Source organism: Strix uralensis, chromosome 21 (genome assembly GCF_047716275.1).
Source record: "Strix uralensis isolate ZFMK-TIS-50842 chromosome 21, bStrUra1, whole genome shotgun sequence".
In the NCBI taxonomy this organism is placed as follows: Eukaryota; Metazoa; Chordata; class Aves; order Strigiformes; family Strigidae; genus Strix; species Strix uralensis.
In genome coordinates this window covers 1006228-1023853 of record NC_133992.1, presented here as the reverse complement: position 1 = coordinate 1023853, position 17626 = coordinate 1006228, and the positions used below count along the sequence as shown (strand labels likewise).

Sequence of the window (17626 nt, the reverse complement as noted above, 5' to 3'; positions counted from 1 at the left end):
ACTGCTGTGCTAGTGTACAACCAGGGTGAAAAAAAAATCTGGCTTCCTGGATAGAAAAGCTTTAATTTCAGAACTAATACAGATTACCTTGGTTTTTAGCCTGAGTTTAAAATCTGTTTCCCAGAAGCTGTCTGCCAGTAATTGCCAAATTGCAGAGCAAGAGGTTTCACATGGGGAATGATGTAAAATACTGTGCGAGGTGTATTTGATAATTTGAATTAAATAATCCACAGACATTTGCCCCCAAGTAATAAAAGTGCCTGCACACCCAGAGAAAGCTCAAAGTGCTGCTGTACCCGTGCTAGGCCAATATACAATTACCCAGAGGTCTCACAGGTAGGGTATGCTGATGCTGCGGCGGGAATAGCTGCCCAGAAACCCGCTGCCTAAGGCCCTGCTCTCGCTCTTGCCAGCGATGCTTCTCTTTCCCTTTCCAAGGCGAACTGCCTTTCTGCAGGTGAGAAGCTGGTAACCACCATCATGGCAACAGCACGTCCCATCTCCATCCCTGGCACTGGCCCAGATCGAGCCTCTCTTTTGGAAGGAGGCTGCCTTCTGAAACAAGGGCATGATTTTGCAAGGCAGCAAACCTTAGGGCAGTGGATGTAAGTCAGCTCTCACTGGGTCATAAGGCTTTCCTGGGTGCTTTTGAAAATCTGAACTGTTTGGGCTGAATTCATCAGGTTTGAATCCCAGTAGGTCTCTGAACCAGGGCTGTGGGGAAAGCCCAGAGCCACCAAGGTTTGGGGGATGCAGATGAGCTCGGTGTGAGCTGTGGTGCTTAGGAGAGTGAGCTACGTGGGTCTGACTTCTTAAGATAGAAGTATTTTGTGAAAAATCCTGCTCTGCCTGAGGTCACATCAGTCTTGCTGCTGGCTGCAGTGAGGTAAGGAACAAATCTACTGATCTCTGTCGAGCCAGTTGAGACACAAACTGTGCTCATTCTGTTGCACCGACAGCTCTTAAACCATCTTTGCTGCATCACCACAGAAAGTTTCACTATCAGTGACTGAAACATCCCCAGCCTTTCATCTGATGTGAAGCTGGAAATAAACTCTGAATTTGCCTGCACTCAGAACTGAAGATGCTGTGTTCATGTTAGGTGTTTTCCCTAGATAAAAGAGGGGAAAAAAAGAAGCAAATCTGTCTTGATGGAACTTTTTCCTCTTAGAAAGTCCAAAGCCATCAGTGGACATGAATTACAGAACATTCCTGTGCATCCAATAAAGGGGATGGTTGTAATTACCTGTAATTGGTTTTGAAATTAAATGATCTGGAGTTTCAATGAGTGACTCTGGGGACTACTGACTGAGAGGAGGAGCAGCCTGTTGGAATGAGATAGATACATGGAAGTAATTATGGCAATAGTTAGCTTTTAGAGTTATGATACTAGAATAAATTAGGCCAGTTTAGGTCAATGCATGCAGAGTTTCCCAGTTAACTCCTGTGCTGCAGGTTCTGTGTGTTGGCAGCTCTGGAGTGACAGGAGTCCGTTTAGTATCCTTGGGGGGAAGAGGCTAAACAGCGCGTGCTGAGGCAAGGCTGGAGGATGTCAATCCTCTGTATTTTTAATGTTAAGTGATATTTGTAGCAAAGCTACTTCTTGCTTGTCGTTTCCCCAAGCATTTGATTCTGTCAAGTGGTTTAATTCATTCATGAATGCTCTCTGGACTGCACGGTCATGCCAAATATGCAACTGTCTGGGTAAAGATGTACAAACAAGGTGTGCCCAATTCCTACATGTAGTTACCGTAACAAGTGCAAACACGCACTAGGAATTTGAATACATGCTTGGGCAGACATCCAGATTAGCAAAGAATTTCTGAATGCAGAGACCTGATTTGAGCAACAAGTCATGGCATCTTTACATGTAAATTATGTGTGCCATTGCATATGAGTTTCAAAACTCTGTTTCTAAGGAATATAGGTATTTCTATGTATTAGACCACAAAGCTTATCTGAGTTCCCCTTTTTAACCATAGTGATGAGATCACTGGAAAAAAAATTACCCACTGTTCATCACCCTTCCTTATTTTGAATACCCATGTGTTAAACATCACGCAGTGCTCGGCTCAGAGCTTGGATATCTAGGGAAGGCAAGATCCAGAGATGGAGATGACGGAATAAGGTAACTCTCAACCTGTGGATCCGTCTCTTACATGCGAACCACAAAGAGGCAGGAGAAATACAGAATCCATCTCCTGAGCTCTGGGAGCCTGCAGCCTCAAGGGATGGAGGTTGTCGGTCTGGGAAGGACACTTGTTCCTCTTCACATCACCCAGACCCTTGCCACTGTAAGCAGCAGCAGCAGCAGGATAAAGCCTAAAATGATGAAATGATGAAAGCACAATGCAGAGCTGTCTAATACTGTCTGTGCTCACCAGCCTCCATCTGTTCAGTCCCCGTGGGGCTCTGACCTCTTTTTGGGTCGTCGGGTTTCAGACGATATCAGTATGTGCATCCTTCCTCATGCTCTTCCCTTATAGACAGAGGGAAGCAAAAGGACGTTGACCTCTGTGGGCTACCAGAACCTGAGCGCTTGCTGGTGGCCAGCCTTGAGCTGTCTGGCTACGAACTCATCTGTCACAGGAAGCATCAGCTTTCAGATGCAGTTTAAAAATACCTGCGAAGTCACACTGGCTGCAGTCACAAGGATGGACAGTCTGAGGCCATTGAGAGCCTGGTCTTTGCTGTGCGTTTCCCATTCAGCTGTTGTTTGAGTTCCTAGGTGGTTGCATTTAGCGTCAGTGTTGCCTGTGCTCCTCTAGTAGGAGTCACCTTTTCAGTTATTACTGTGCTCTTCTGAAGAGGAAATGCTGTTGCCTTTTTTGGAGCTTTTAAAGAATCTTATTTTTCAAAATCACTTTTAAAAACCTAGCTTGAAAATGGTGTTTAATGAGCAGGTGCTCACTGCCACCAGGCAGCTGAGGCAATGGAAAAAAGGCAAACTACATTTAGCTGCTTAAAGCATGCAAATAAAAGATTTTTAAAAAAAGACATGGAGCACAAATAATTTGTCTTTTTGCAGGGTTACATGCAACACAAACAAGTTCACTGAATTGCTTTACCGCATCAGTCAACAAAGAGCTGTGTCAGCAGAAAGTGGGAGCAGTGTGTGCTGGGCTGGGTGGAAGAACACCCTGAGCTGACAAAAAAAAAGGGACAAGGACTGACATGGATCTGGGCCTTCAGGAGTACCCTTGGAGGCAGAGCCAATGATAGTTTCTTCATTATTCCCTTTTTCCTTGTCACTTTGCTCATGTAGAAGCAGCCTGGGGACGTTGGATATGACCCTGCTGTAATGCTGAGTAACTAAACTGCGTGGCAGGTATCTGGAACTGATGACTGCATCTGGTTTTATATTTTCTCATTATTTTTTGCATACATTTTTGGATGGTCTTGCTATCTTTTAGGTCCCCCTCCACTTTCAGTCCACTGCGAGCATGGGTGTCAGTGCAAACTGTGGCCCTGTGACAAGGTATAAGTGTTGCAGTCCCCCCACTTGCTGCAGTGACACCCAGTCACAGCATGTTACGTTGATGGGGGTGTGGAGTGTGTGGAGAGCATCTCTCCTGCACCCGTGGCCAGGGTGGCCCATGGGCAGATGGGAACGGGGATGTATGCACGTCAGGTTTTGGGGATGGTCTTTCTCCTTTTGCTCCTCAAGTGCCGTACAGCTCTTGCTACTGTAACTGCAGGGCAGGGTAAAATCTCCGCAGGGCTGACAAGCCTATATAGCATTAAACCGGTGTTGAGGACCAGCCACCACTAGCAGAACGGCGGGCGAGAGGAGCTGCTCTTGCCCAGACATGTGGCCACCCTGCAAGGGACAGCCCTGCAGGGAGTGGGACAGCGAGAGTGCAACAGGCAGTCGCTGCTTGATGAGCCAGCGGGATTCCCTCCCCTTCCACTCCACCACAGCACGAAACTGGGATTTCTCAGAAGGTTTCTTGTGCCTCCTTGGTGTTTTGGCAGTGAGCCCAGGGGCTGAGCAGCCCATCTAGTTTGTGCAGGTAGTTGTGATGTTTGTTATATTTTCTGGAGGTTTCCCATCTTTTCTTTGGAGATGACTGACCACTCACTGCAGCATGTGCCTGGCCTGGCACCGGTGCAGCACTTTTTTGGTACAAGCGGTTGTGTCTCCCACACTTGTCGCAGAGCCATCGGCTCCGTGGGAGGGGAGACAAAGCCAGGTGCCACCAGGAGCAAGAGCTGTGCAAGGAAGCGTCAAGGAGCAACACCACAGGCTCCTGCATCTCTCCAGGCTGTGCTTGATGCTCTGGCAGGCTCCGTTCAGGTGGGACATCAGCAAACTTCAGCCGTGGAGGAAGAAGCTTTACATGAGTTAGAAACCTGTGTCTTCCCAAGGCAGGGAAGCTGTGAGCCTCAGCCAGACGCAGTGTGCTGAGCTGTGACACTGAGCTGCGCAAGACCTTTCGAGGCATTTTGGATGTTCTCTGATGGGGTGCACGCAGCACCAGCAGCCCAGCCAATTCTGAAAAATAAATGTTTTGTTCTTATTATCCCCTTAAGAACTCATAAAAAAAATAATCTTGTCCTCGGAATCAGTAGCAAAATTTCTGCCTGTTTACATCTCATGTTAGAGACTGGGTAATTCGGGGAGATCAGGGCAGTAAACAGAGTTGTAAACAGAATAAACCTGGATAGCATTGGAAAGGGCAGCTCTGTTAAATGTTGTTCTTAGTGTCAGTGTAATTTGTGTGCGGTTTCGTTTAGTTTATAAAGGCAGTGCAGCGATTGGATACGCTGGATGACATAATCGGAAAATGCCTTACTCACTGGGATGTCTTCAAGGTTTAACTCCAAGCCTAAATTCACTTATAATTCCAGGCAAGCGCTTAGGCCTGGGTTTTAAGTCTGTGTGTAATCAGGGCCGTTCAGCACAAGAGCAGAATGAACGTTGTGGTGCGCTGGGCAGGCGTGCGGGAGGATGGCTGAGCTTGGGCAGACCCTCCTGGCAGCGCTGCACGTGGGAGCTGCCACAGTTGTGAAGTAATGGTTTGGTTCCCAGTCTATTTTTGAAGCTAGAAATGCGAGTGTAACCAATGCTTCAGCATTTTCCCACACCTTTCATGTGACACAGGACTGTGCCCAGTCATAGGACTCTGTCTTTAGGACTTAAAAATTGTCACAGTTTCACTTCCCTTGTGGTTGGTTTTTTTTTCCTTCCTTTCCAGAGGCAGCAAAGTTGGTTCCCTTTCCTGCCCCGATAGCTGCCTGGGGAACTGCCAGGTGCGTCTGCTTTCTGAAAAAATTACTTTCTTTGGGAGATTCTCACCAATTTTGAAGTGGTTTTGCAGGCAGGTAGTGCCTTTTTCAGTCTCTCTAGATTTGTTTCACACCAGCTGTTCTGTATCTTCAAACACAGAACCAACTCTTGGGACAGAAAAAGGAGTTTACAGGTTATTTTATACATCATTTCCACCTTAATGCAGTTAAGATCAACTTTTAAAAACAACGACATGTACAGCTATTCTCATCTTTATAATAAAATGGTTAAAGAAAACCAAACCCCAGCTATTGCATGCAGCCCTGGCCCATCCACAGCTTTTGGATGGATTGTTACCTGGTCCTCTTCAAGTCTTGTCCCCTGTTGCTACTTGAAGGGGGGAACTGCCCGGTGAAGGTATGCAGAGAGATTGGCTGTGCAGAAAATGCTCCAATTATACGTATAAACCCCAAACTACCCAGGAAAGCGCTGGTTTTCTGATCTGCTTCAATTACAGTCAGTCGAGGGATTGCTGTGACACTAGTCATTAAAAGTGCTCAATCAGCTATGTGAGCTTTAAGTTGATGGTATTCCTTTAATTCTAACTTACTATTAGAATGTTAATTAAAAAAGCATACCAAAATTAAATACTCCTTCGAGAACCAAGAACCTGTCATTTGCGTGAAAACCCTGGATTATAAACTGCTTCTTCTACTTTTGCTGCCAAATATGCAAAGTAAATTGCACAATTTCAGGGATGCAGTTGAGCCGCTTTGTGTTTTTCTTTCTCCAACTGAGAAGAAACATTTTCTTCCATCTGAGAGGGAGACATTTGTTTTTCTTGCCGCGTAACGCGTTTGGGCTCTCGTCAACGTTAATACAATAACTTTCCACCATTTCTTATCTCACTTTATCATGCCACTGTGATTTTTCTAAGACAAGCATTGTTTGTTTGCTTTGTTTGCTTGCTATCATTTCTTAGTTATTTTTCTAAATAAAAGAAAATGAAGTGAGGTTTAGCGAGAGAAGCAGTGATTGCAGTTATGAGCCATACTGAGTCTTGTTCCCATCCCTGCTCAGGCGTGAGAATGTTCTCAGCCAGTGGGACTATTCACATCCAAACTTTTCTCTTCCTTGTTTGTCAGATACCCAAATCGTTCATCCATAGACTGCACAATCAATTACTGCTTGATGACATATATTGGGATGCTTTCTTACTTTCTTAGTGCTGTTTTTTTTAATTGCAAGTTTATCAAATGCTGGATGTTTCACCAGTGTTGCAGTATACCCCAGGAGAAAGAGGCAGGGAAGCTTTTACAAACCTGCCTCAGTAAATCCTTAAATTCATTTGTCTGCAACTCAATTGTTGAGAATGGGTTTCTGAGTGTGATCTCCTCAATGGGAGAGGCAAATTGGGCGTACTGGTCTCAGCTGCAGGGATAGGAGAGAGCAGGTTGGCACAGATGGGTATTTTGTGGGGAGTGTTTACACCATCTTAGAAAGCTTTAAAGTACTTTTAGAGCATTTAAAATCTGATGGGCTTTTGATAGCTTATAAATTAATGATGTTAATCAGAATAGTTAGGGTGTTCAGTCATGGTCCTTTCATGCTGATAGCTCAGTGGTCACCATAAATGTCCAAGCCTTGTTTCACAGGTGGCACATCCAGTTTCCCACATCTATTACCTCTCCAGAGTTTCATAATTTTTCCATTATCTATCACTTTACTGTCCTTGTCTAAACTGCCACTTTAGATTTTTGTTTTGTTTTATGCTCCCAAAGTCACAACAGATATTTCAGGATTGTGCAAGAGCAAACGAGACGAAGGGCCCATATTGACCTTGCAGAGGCCGTTCCAGCCATGGTTCCTGGTGGAGCTGCGAGCCAGGGCCAAGCGCAGCTCTTCCAGCTCGTAGCCATCCCAGCAGGATACCCCACCCCAGCAACATAGCTCAGCCCACATAAAAGTGTAAAATATTTGCCTGGTTTATTGATGATGATGAGCTCAGTGTATTTCCCCAAAAGGCTTTAACAAGTAAAAGAGGAAAATTATTTTAAATCCTTCAACAACTGAGGTTCAAAGGGACCTCTGGGGGTCCCTGGAGTTGGTACAGAATTGATATTAGTTTGATCTGAATATAGAAAAGGGCTGTGAGTGCTTAGATGAAATGTTTCTCTCTTGGGGCTCATCTCAGGTTCCTTTGAAGTCAGCACAGAGGCTCCCTTTGACATTGAGTGGCAGCTCCAGGATCCTTGTGGTGACATTCACGTCCCCAGACTTTGGATTCCTAACAAGTAGGCAGCTGGTATAAGCTCTTGGAAGAGACACAGATGTCTCGAGGGCCACTTCCACCAGTCCTGAGGCACATGGGGTTCTGAGTGACCTGTTGCAGGTCCCTGTCTCTCTACACCAGCTTTTGGGAGAGTCTCTGTGACCCACTCAATGCTTTGAGATGTTCAGGTAAGAGGTAGGTAAGAGGGACCTTTACTCTGGTAAGAAGGTCCACGTGCCTGACCCTGCACTGAAATGAGTTCATATGTTCTTACCCATTTCAGAAAAAGTGTTTGTTAAGAGGGATTTTACTCTGCAATAAAACAAACTACTTGCGAGTCCACCACAACTCTTAAGGATTTGCTGAGGCTCAGCGCCCAAGTGTCATTTCACAGTGAGGGTTTTCCTGCTGTTAGACTTCTGCTGCACTGCTCAAGTGTGAGCAGAGAAGAGCTCAGCCAGCAGGATTTAAGCCCAGAAGCTGAAAGCATTAGCCTGTTACCATAATGTGGACTTACTTGCTCTCAAAATGTGTTTATAGACAAGAATTTGGGAGTTTCCAGGGAATCCACAAAGAAAATGGAAGGGCAGCATCTGTGAGACACCATGAAGTGAGATCACAGCAGTGGAAAGCAGCTGGGTTGAACTTTATAAGACTCCTTTCTTCTGCAAAGAAAATCAGGGGTTAAGACAGCTATACTATTTTTGCAGGCAGTATTCAGCCCCCACCACAAATGTTATGATGTTGAAAAGAAAATCCAGTGCCGAATGGTAAAAGTAATCCCTTGCACTGATGTGCTGTAGAGTTTTATGACCAAACATTTTTGCAGGGAAAAGCTTTTGCTTTCGGGGCAAAAAATCAAGATTTGTGTTCAGAGTCTGAACAGATGAAAAGCAAAACCTTTAGATTAACCAGCATTCTCTGTGTGTTTCAGGGTTGCTGCCCATGTGCCCATGACAGGTCTGCGTTGCTCTTTGCCCTCTGTGCTGCTTCTTGTCATCAGGTGCTCCAAAAAATGAGGCTGCCAACAGTGCTGGCCCAGCTGTACGAGTGCCAGCGGGATGGGTGGCAGCACAGCCCTCCTCCGCATAGTCCCCATGGCCATCCCGAGGCGTGGGCTCCCCGTGGCTCACACACGGAGAGCTGACACAGCGTGGTGTAAGGGGATGGCTCTGCGCTGGCTGCGCTCCCCGGGGCAGGGATGGCATGTCTGGTGGGAAGGTGGCATCGCCAGCGTATTGCCGGCAGCACTCCGGGGCAGTCGGGCAGAGGCCACCTGCCTTGGCTGTGCTCTGGATCCCAGGGCTGCTCTGCGCCCTGAACTGAGCTCTGGATCCCGGGGCTGCTCTGTGCCCTGAACTGAGCTCTGGATACTGGGGCTGCTCTGCGCCCTGAGCTGAGCTCTGGATCCTGGGGCTGCTCCGCGCCCTGAGCTGAGCTCTGGATCCCGGGGCTGCTCTGTGCCCTGAACTGAGCTCTGGATCCCGGGGCTGCTCTGCGCCCTGAGCTGAGCTCTGGATCCTGGGGCTGCTCTGCACCCTGAGCTGAGCTCTGGATCCCGGGGCTGCTCTGCGCCCTGAGCTGAGCTCTGGATCCCAGGGCTGCTCTGCGCCCTGAACTGAGCTCTGGATCCCGGGGCTGCTCTGTGCCCTGAACTGAGCTCTGGATACTGGGGCTGCTCTGCGCCCTGAGCTGAGCTCTGGATCCTGGGGCTGCTCTGCGCCCTGAACTGAGCTCTGGATCCTGGGGCTGCTCTGCGCCCTGAACTGAGCTCTGGATCCTGGGGCTGCTCTGCGCCCTGAACTGAGCTCTGGATCCCGGGGCTGCTCTGCGCCCTGAGCTGAGCTCTGGATCCTGGGGCTGCTCTGCACCCTGAGCTGAGCTCTGTGTCACTGTTGCTCTCCTACAGTTGCAAGTCACCTGGTTGAACACTAGAGATTCAGGAGCCTCTATGATAGCAGCACAGGGAACCCCATAGTAGCATTTCTGGATCCAAAAGTGTTCCTACAGCCCAGTATCTCTGCATGGTGAAAAGTGAGGGCTGGGGTACCCATCTGTTGATTAAGGCTTTATTTGTAGCCCTTCCTAATCCAAAAATACTGGGACAACACAGAATGTGTTTGCACATCTAAACCACCAGACTAGGGAAGTGTAAGAGCCAGGCCTATTTCCATTAAAGCTAGTGCCAAAACCTCTTCTTGACTAACGCAGGATGGGAATTACCCCTGGCCCTTCAAACACAGCTGGATCTGGCAGGAACAGAGGCGGCCTGGCACCTCATGGGCAGAGCAGGGGTCTCCCATCCCCACACTTCACCAGATTCTGTGCTTGAAAACCTGCCCTGGTTTTCAGCCAAATTCGACATGTCAGCCTGGCATCATTTTTCAAGGCCATTCGGTAGAGAGAGAAGAAATATTGTATTGCAAGACCGTGGCAGATGCTCTGGGGCTGCAGTACTTGTAGTGGTGCTTCTGGTGTCCAGAGCCCCACCAGAGCCCTCTCGCACATAATCATCTTGTAAAGCTGATGTCAAGCTCCTGACAGGCTCCTAATCCGTCCTGACATATACACAGATGCTCAGCTGAGTGTCATTTCCTGCTCTAAGGAGCCCAGATTGTTCCTGACTGGCCCTTTGATTTGAGCAATCAGTTTAATTTTTCTCTCTCATTTGTTTCCTTAGCCTGAGGGAACTGTGCTTCAGCCCCCTTCTGTAAATCTCCTTATCGTGTGGCATATGAAATATGCTCAGCAGGGGCAAGGGCTTTATTTATTAACTGAACTCCTGCAGGGTTTAGCGATGCTGTGGCACAGGAGTTTTGCTCAGGGTGTGTTGCTGCTCCGAGCTCTGGTGGGACACACGCAGCTCATTCCACGAGCACACGTCTTCTGCGGGCACTCGTCATGGTGCCAGTGGGAGTGCAGGGAGAGGGTGGGAGGCATCAAGGGCTCCAGCCCATCACAGAATCACAGAATCATTCAGGTTGGAAAAGACCCTTGGGATCATCGAGTCCAACCCTCAGCCCGACTCTACAAAGTTCTCCCCTACCCCACATCCCCCAACAGCTCATCCAAACGGCCCTTAAACACATCCAGGGATGGGGACTTGAACCCAGGGGTTTAGGCTGAGTGAAGAGCAAGGTGCAGCTTCTTTTTGGGTTGCTTGCTCCTGCTTTCACACCCAGGACAGCTCAGGGCTTGCTGAGAGAAAAACTACCGTGGGAGCCAGGGCAGCAGCGCGGGCAGGCAAAGCGGGGCCGCGGCAGCAGATGTTTTGGGACAGCTCTGCCTGCTCACGTTTCAGAAGGGAACGCTCCGCTTGGAGCCCTTTCCAAAGCAATTTGAGGTTAATTAGCAACTTCTGGCTTCACTATCTAGCTGGTCTGTTTATCTTTTGTCTGAGCAGTGAGTTCTCTTCTCTTCCTGTTGTTTTTCCTTCTTCCTGAGTGGAGGGGGGCTGTGCAGACACCCAGCCCCACCATGCTCAGGACTTGCTGGCCTAAGCAGGCTCCTGCTGCTGCCGCCTCCCCACTCCCAGATGTGCAGGCTGGTCCTTGCCTTCTGAAATGTCTCTCCTTACCCATCCAACCCTTTAATTTTGCTTCTGCATAAAGGAGGCCCATTGCAGTGCAGGGTGATGGAGGCCAGAAGCGTGGTGCTGGGCGCAGCGGTGAGGAGGAGAGAGCTTGGAAAGCCACAGCGGTGCCGGCTCCGAGGTCTCACCTCCCACCAGCTACCGTGAAGCACAGACAGGGTGGGCTGTCCTAGTTGGGACCAGCCCTTCACGCTCGCTGGTGCTGGGCTGGCTGGGGCCCTCGGCGCATTGCCACAGCCCGTGGGTGGGTGCTGGAGCAGAGAGATGACATCTGAGCTGCCCTTGGCCGCTCCTCGGAGCCCAGCTGTCAATGCCAATGGAAGTGATCCAAATACTAGCACATGGGCTCCAGCTAAGCCTTGGGGTCACCCCTGCTTTGCAGCGGGCATGCACCAGCCATAAATATAGGCCACTGTGTTACTAATGCACCCACCATAAATGTTTTATGTAACCCCATAAACTTGGAGTAGCTGTAATCTTATAAAACTGGTGGCCTTTGCTGGACTGGCATTTTAGGCAAGAGGCCTGGAAGAGCTGGGCCATCTGTGGCGGTAATGAGTTTCTCATCCTTTCAGAAAGACAATAGTCCCTCAGTGGCCTTCCCCATGAAGTCTCATGTGCTGAAGACTGCATGGGATTTTCCTAACTTGCATGTCAGCGAGGATCTACTGGTGCGGCAAGGAGAACCCGGAGTGAAACTCTGGATATGACCCTTAAATTCATCCATCAAACTACTGCCGTGGTAGGACAGGTGAAACAACAGATCGTCTGTATGTGGAGCAATTATGCAGTCTGTGAACGAACCCCAGATCCATGCAAACCCAGAGGTGCTTCTGAACCCAGCTTTTAGGTTTAATTAAGCTTTTCCCTGCCTTCTGTGAGAGGCTCCCTGCAGGCTGGGTGGCAGAAGGTACCACCAAAGACCTGCTGGGGACTGTTTTTACAGGGACTGTTTCTTTTATGTTAACACCTTCATTTCTCTGTCTTGATCCTTTCTTAACTCTCTTCACAGAGGACTCGAGCCCTCCTTCCTACCTCCCCATTCTCTGCCATGGGGTAACCCAAGCCCTGCCTCAGTGGTTGTTGTGGGAAGACCTTCACCAGGCTCAGCTCCCTCCGTCTCATGGGAGACCCTGCTTCCCTCTCAGCCCTCTCATCCTGGAAATCCTTCCTGCTCTCCTCCCCCTTGTCCAGCCCAGCGTGCGGGCAGATGGTTTCTGTTGCAGCTGTCGGGCTGCAGCTGCGTCGCTGAGCCTCGAGATGGCCGCACAGTAGCTCTCCCCTCACCCTGCTCACCCAGCGCTGCACCCAGCCTGCTCCTGCCCCAGCCTCAGTGGGTGACAGAGCTCACTGCCAGTGGTGGCAGGATGGGTTGGGCTCTTCTTTCCTTCACACCAAGAATTTTAACTCCAGCTCTGCCTGCACAAGGGAGTTGGGTGGTTCGAGCAATGGGCACGGTGCAAAACATTCCCTTTATTTTTCAGTGGGTGAAATCTTCACCCCAACCTTCAGGTTTAACCTCTGAGTGATTCTGATGGGTGTTTCAGGTCTCTTGCTTTCGTCCCTCTCAGTAGTGACCACAGCAGCACAGGGGCATGGCCCCTCTGGGAAAACTTGCCATTGCTCCTGGCTCTTGGAGCAAGTGCCCAGGGATTGTCTTCCCAAGGGCCTAAAATGTACTTGGAGTGATAACACCACAATAAGAAGATAACAAGGGAAGAGCAGTACCAGTGGAAAGGACCCTCCCTTCATGCAGGGATTGGGCAGAAAGCAATTTTGGAAATACCCGTTGAGAGATGCGTGTGGACGTGCATCTCCCAGTGTCAGATGGTTTGTTCCTGTAGCCAGTCATCTGGTCACACAGAAGGGAAGGCGTCTGTCTGGAAATCTCATTTTCACACTCCCACTGTCTGGGTTTTCAATTCAAATACTGCCCCAAACATGCATCTGCTTTCCCTTCCATTTTTTGGCTGTTACTTCTTGCTTCTCCCTCCACCCTCCCCATTTGAAGTATTTTTCTGGACTAAGCTATTCAGCCAACAGTAGTTGGGTTCCTTGGCTCCTGAAATCCCTGCCTGGCCCTGGGCTGCTCTGCCACCCACCAGTCCTGCACCCACAGTCCTGCCAGCTGGCCCAACCCAGGCCACTCACTGCTTATATGGAGCCCAAATAATACAGATCCATCTGCCGGGATGAACCCAAGGTTTGAGTTTTAGCCTGTTGGTCCTCACCAAACCACTTTTCTTGGAAATCCAGGTCATGAGAAACATGTGCAAATGCTTTCCAGCTTTGCAGCCTCCTGCTTTCCCTGGTTAACCTCAGGATTTCAGCAGCAGGCAGTGCCCATCTCTGCCTGTCCTGCGTTTTGTGGGCTCCCCTGAGAGCTGGGGCCTCTCCTGTGCAGGAAGAGCCACAGAGCAGTGTTTTCTGTGCGTTGGTGAGCAGGTGAGAGACACCAGTGCTTGTTCTCCCCGTTGCCAGCTTGGCTCTAGGACGGCTGTGCTCTGCACACTGTGTCGAATGTGCTCCGATTTCAATGGGATTTCATTTCCACTCGTCGTGGTTCACATGGTGCAGCTCAGCTTCTGGGCTCAGGCTCGCGCAGCGCAGCTCTGTGCCAGAGAGTTTGTGTCCTGCAGAGACGAGCCAACTTGAAACAGTACGTGGGTCTGATATCATTGCAACCGATCTTGGCCCCATGCATGGGAGAAACAAGTCTTGGCAGAGAGCTGTCCTTTGCTCCTCGATTTTCCTCCCGCCTGCTGACCCTCTCCCGGAGGGCTGCACCAGGGACTGGCTCGCCACGCCGGGTGGCTTGTGGGGCTGATGGAGACCTCTCCCTCCAGGAGACAAGTCCTGGACCTCCTGACAAACCCTCTGGTCACCACTACAGCCTGTTTGCTCTGATCACTGTGTGCAGAGCTCCCCCGAGCCCCCAGACCCATCTGTCATCGCTCCAGAAATGCCTGAGTCTGTGCACAAGCCAGGTCAGAAGTTTGAGCTCTTTCTGGGGAAGGAGCTGGAGTCAGCTGAAGTGGGATGCCACCTCCTGCATCCGGGCTCTGCCTTTTCAGGCCCTGCAGTGCGTGGCCAGCTTCACGCAGAGCATCTCCTGGGCCCGGGCTGCGCCAGCCTTTCTGCCTGCTGCCAGCGGGGGAGAGTGGAGAATGTGACCGAGGAAGGCTTGTCCCAGCTCAGAGGTGGGAGCTTCCTTCGTCCTCCTCCTCTCTTAGGGGTTGGGAGGTTTGCACTGTGAGCTGTTGGTCCCCTCCACCCACAGTGTTTTGGCTCAGGGGAGGCACTGGGTGGGTAGGCGAGGTGAGACTCAGCTCTTCAAGCAGCCTCCCCAGGCAAAGGGATCAGAGGTGCCTCAGGCCATCAGTACATGGCGAGGGGAGCTCTGCTGTGGGTGTAGAGCTGATGGAAATCAGGATATCTGATGGAACCGGGTTAGGGAAAGGGCTCCAGCCCACCTCCTGTGGTCAGTGCCTCTGAGAGCAATGATCCAATTACTGAGAGGAAAACTGGAGAGGAGTCGGTGTGGTCTCTTGAGAACTGAGCCCGTGTTAACACTTAGAGGTGGCTGAATGAAGTCTTGATGTCCTTACTGTAGGTCACAGACTGGTTGTGCTGTCTCTAGTCGCTCTTCCCCTCTTCCAGGTCAGTAGTGGGATAGACTGTGAGCCTTGCCGCAGCCCCAGCCCATCTGCCAAGTGTGGAAACTCCTCTAATGCTTTCTCAGCTGCACCCATAGACCATTAACAGAAATAAAAAAGCTGGTAGGAGACTGATTTGAGAACTGTGGTGATGCATGGGGCAGGCCAGAGCCCTGCCCATCCTGCCCCCATGGAGTCTGCAGGCAGCTGGAACGTCCTCTGGAGACAGACCAGGCATCAAGGACATGCGGGGTCAGGATCTGAGTTTAGAGGTGACACATTTGCAGCTGTTTCTGATTGTGCTGGTATAACTCATGGCTGGGAAAATCCCTGTTAATTGGTGGAAATTCAGATCAAGTGGATTAAGAATGGGAACGCTAACATGCCAAGAGAAGCCATTCTTTTCCTGAACGTCCAGGTATGCACTGGCCAGAGTAGGAAAAGAAGTTTACAGGTGGGGATGTGTAAATCTTCCAAATTTCATGTGCGAGACAGGATTCACAGACAGCCTGAGCCTCACTTGCCCACCGCCACGCTCCCAGCCGGCAGTGCCGGCTGCCTGCCCACTCCGTACAGGATGGGCATCGGGGTGTTGCATTGGCAGCGGCACAGGCTGGTGGTGAGAGCTTGGACATCTGACTGTGGGTAAAACCCGCCCTTTCTTGTTGTGCATCACTTCTCCTCTGAAATAGCTGTGCATGGACCACTGAGGGAGCTCCTGAACATCTAAGCCACTCGCTGCAAGCTTTGCCTACACGACACTGCCTCTGACCACAAATTATGAGTATTTAACCAGTCAAATTTGTTTCCGTTCCCATGCTGCTGTTGTAGTTATCTTGGTGTAGGTCAAAAGGCACGGTGCTATGATTTGCAAAAAGCCCGATGACTTGACATTTCATTCTCGGTGGGAGGGCGGCTGCCCTGTGCAGAGGTGTGGGGAAAATAAACAGAGCAGAGCCAAGAGGAGCAAATGCAGACGGGCATCTGAGACACCAAGCCCTCGCCCTGGGACTTCCTCCAGCAACTGTTACCTATGATTAAGAGTCCGTATCAATCTTGATGTCATGAAAGTCACCCAGACCATGAAATCCCCATGTTCGGTGTGGAAATGTGGCATTTGATGCATTTTTGTTTGAAATGCGTTAAATTTGCGTTAGAGGGGCCGCGGAGAGTGTTTGGGCCTCATCAGCCAGGAGGAATCGCACTGTCTTGCTCCCTCGCGGAGCAGGGCACGAGGATCCAGCGGTTCCTAACGACTCATCCATGACAAACTGCAAAAATTGCAGAGATGTTTGCCACGGTCGGCCTGTGAAATCAGCCTCCTCTCTAGGAATGAGAAGCCTCCGTAGCTGCAATCCGGGCTGCCCGGCTGGCTGCGGCTTCCCTGCCAGAGAGCAGCTCCCAGCAGTGGCCAGGCGGGCAGGGAGGCAGGAGGCAGGCAGGAGGTAGGGCAGGGCTGCACAGCCCCCAGCGTGCAAGAGGGATGGGAAGGCAGAGTGAAAACAAGAGGCTACGGTAGTTTGACCCCCCACTGCATTAACCTGGCACTTGCATACACGGTGGGAAGGGGGTTTAAGTACCCACGGCCTTTCATTCATGAGCTTTGTGCAGCACAAGCTGTAAAGCCACTCTTTGGGTGAGACTGTCTGCTGGCAAGTACAATGTGTTTTAGCAGCCAGATGGCCTTGGGGATGTCCCCGGCCGTTCCAGGGGTCCCTTGAGATCCCTGCTTGCACCTGCAGCCAGAGGGGAAGCGGTGAAGCCTGCGCTGCCGCGCCGGAGGAGCCGCTTGTCACTGTGACAGGGTTCGGGGTCTGCCCCGGGTTTCCTACAGCTCAGCCACGATTTAACAAATGTGCTGGTTGATAACTCTCTGGAGTGCGTTTTCCCTTCCTTTCCACATAATGTCCCAAACTCAGCTCTCCCTTTGACAGTTCCCACTTGTGGAGCGAAGATGGGGGTTTTGTCCGAAAAAGGGGCACGTCAGAGAGGCCAGAAGCGGATCCCTTGCTGAGCACGGGGGCCTGGCAGCGTTTGTTTGTGAGAGGTAGAGTTCTCACGCTCTAAATATACAGCCTGTGATAAGGGAAGGGAAAAAGCCCAGCATGGAAATATTCCTTCTGTAAGAGAAATAATTTGCTGCTGCTAAAAATATATGTTCATATTATTCCTGCCTTGGTCTCTAGCTTGATGGGAGAGAGTGCACGCAGGCTGCCCTCAGGGGACTCGGCTCCACGGCACAGACCCCAGGCACTCGGAAAGGCCACGCGTCCGCTGGGGCTGGAGGGGTCGCAAGGGGGATGGAAGGGGCTCCTCGTTTTCGCCCTGGTTTATCATCCCCATCTCTTTCTCAGGGCAGTAAAACCATGATACGGGGTTACCCTGAAGGTCATAGGAAGTAACCTCTAAGCAGGTGCTGACAGTGGGAAAGGAAAGTGATCCGCGGCGTTCCCAGAGCAGCTGGGAGCCCGTTCCCAGCCCCGGCTGCACAGAGAGGCAGGAACGGCTTTGTTCGAGGGGGATGCGTGTTCGGATCAGTGGGATATGTGTAATCCCTTCCTGCCTCATCTGCAAGCGTCCCGAGCCTGGTGCTTCCTTCCCTGATTGCTGCTCCCCGGACCCTGGGTCCCCATTCACAGGCACTTCTGTGTCCATGGGCAAGTGGAGCCCAGTGGCCACCCTCGGGACAGGGACAGCCCCCAGGCCAGGAGACACAGCGTGCCCAGGGAGCCCTGCCTGCCCTGCCCTCCCTGCCCGCCTTGCCTCCACTCTGTGACACTGAGTGAGAAACGAACCACGTCTGCTGCTGCCACGGCCTCGGCTGGCAGAGCCTGACATGGCTGTCTCAAAGCCAGTTAGGAACATCTCTGTGAAAC

The 17626-nt window shown here is 50.6% G+C and overlaps 1 protein-coding gene across 10 annotated transcripts in view; it reads left to right on the top strand.

The window, feature by feature from the left end:
- The window catches only part of EXD3 (exonuclease 3'-5' domain containing 3), a 301498-nt gene that overhangs the window by 196085 nt on the left and 87787 nt on the right, over positions 1 to 17626 (top strand). The window lies entirely within an intron of this gene.